The sequence below is a fragment of the Anarhichas minor genome, unplaced genomic scaffold (assembly GCF_050575085.1).
Source record: "Anarhichas minor isolate MPS153535 unplaced genomic scaffold, ASM5057508v1 ptg000155l, whole genome shotgun sequence".
In the NCBI taxonomy this organism is placed as follows: Eukaryota; Metazoa; Chordata; class Actinopteri; order Perciformes; family Anarhichadidae; genus Anarhichas; species Anarhichas minor.
Window position 1 is genome coordinate 1,802,501 of NW_027466601.1, and position 1,752 is coordinate 1,804,252.

The window sequence follows — 1,752 nt, forward strand, 5'->3', positions numbered from 1 at the left end:
TGGTGACATCAGCTTTTGTGATCCCTGTGTTGTGAGTGTTAGAGGAACACTGTGCTGGAGTATCTCATGAGCACCACCAGTGATAAAGTTCTACCGGGACGTTCCCCAACAGCAAAGCCTGGATCACCGCTCCCTCAGTGCGAGGCCAGTAGCTCTGAAACGCATAAAAAGGGACGCAGCCATTTAAAGGACAATCAGCTAGTCACTACCCACAATCCACTTTGGGTAGAGAAGATTTTCCACAGTATGCCTCGCGTATAGTGTCTTATATGAAGTAATAATGAAAAATGCAATAACTTTATATTTGTTAAGAAGTGTCTCTATATTTGATGTGTTTATGATAACGGACTGAGATGATGATCACCTATGTGCCATGTTATTTTTATGTTGTTCTTTATTGCATGATGACAATTATGAAGTGTTTTTTACTCCAGAATGTACTACAGTGTGTGTTCTATGTGTGTTTGTCTATCTGCCTGTACAGCACAATGGGTCTCCCTCTCTAACAGTATTACTGTGCTAGGCAGCTCTGTAGCGGATAATTTGTATTATTATTATTATTGATATGGTTATTGTTACGTTTTATGTCCTTTGGAGCCAACATGAATTTGGTTACTTTTTAAGACTTTGTGTGTCTTCATTGTTTGATTTGATTTCAAGTCGCATTAGAAAAACTTGGCTGAAGTTGTAAAAGTCAAAGTTTTCTGCTCCTGATGAATTATTTCTCAGATGAAAGAATTGTTCGGCATTTTGGGAAAAGAGCTTTCTCTCCGAGAGTGAGATGAGAAGATTGATAAAAAAAGTGCAGAGCTGGTGTTTTCTTTGCGCGTCATCCTCGTGTTTAAATGTCTGCAGCTAACTCGCATGAAGATGACAAACCTGCAAAAGCGTATTCAATATGAATTTGATGGTTACATACATGATATTATGGTAATGAAGTGCTCTGTAATGATTCCAAAAAGACCAGCTAAAGCTAGCCTCATTGCTGCCGTTCCCCTGCTTCCAGTCTTTATCCTTTAGCTAAGCTACATGTGTCCTTCTACAGCTCCACATTTTACACAGACATTGATATTTATCTTCTCATGTCACTCTCAGAAATAAATCGAATCAGCGAAGTTACCCAAATGTTCAACTATTCATGGGTTGTGATACGCTATATTCATGTTTTACTGCCCTCTGGAAGCTGAGGGGAACAATTAGAATATGATGTAAATGCAGAGTTGTGGAGTTTAACTAAACCAATCGGCCGTCCTGAGCGTATAAACCTTAGGCAGGCTGGAGGAGGTGGTTTCTGGTGATAACCCCCAGCTTTGTTTTTCACTTGCATCATGTTTGAGTCCTCTCACCAAATTGTCTAAGAGTGTTCTTTTCTTTGCATCATCACTGTGTTTGACTCTGAGTGCCATACATTTCCAAAAAAAGAATTGGAAGAATGTCAACAGGATGCATATTTCATGAAATATATATAAAAAAGAAATACCACAACCAAGAGAGTGTGTTTACTGTGTGTTTCATCACAAACTGCTGTGAGACATTTTCAGCTCAGCGTTCACATCCTGGAACCCAAACACGAGAGAAGGCATACGTCTCTTCAGTTACACTCATTGTTGAAGCTTCTGGTGCAACAACAAACAATGTCAGTCAATGTAGTTCCAGGCTGGCCTGCTCTGATCTATCATTTGTTAGAAAAGTTACTAAAACCTCTCAAAACTTTTCAAAATATAATGTCTTGGTCCTGGACTACAAAGTGTG

At 39.3% G+C, this 1,752-nt stretch overlaps 1 protein-coding gene across 1 annotated transcript in view; it reads left to right on the forward strand.

Moving 5' to 3' along the window:
• Window positions 1–1,468, forward strand: part of reck (reversion-inducing-cysteine-rich protein with kazal motifs) — a 67,169-nt gene extending 65,701 nt beyond the window's left edge. Inside the window, exon 21 of the mRNA XM_076085425.1 lies at window positions 1–1,468. This exon is cut by the window's left edge and continues 1,952 nt beyond it. The gene's annotated coding sequence lies outside the window, so the exon portion shown is untranslated.
• Window positions 1,469–1,752: the final 284 nt, after the last annotated feature.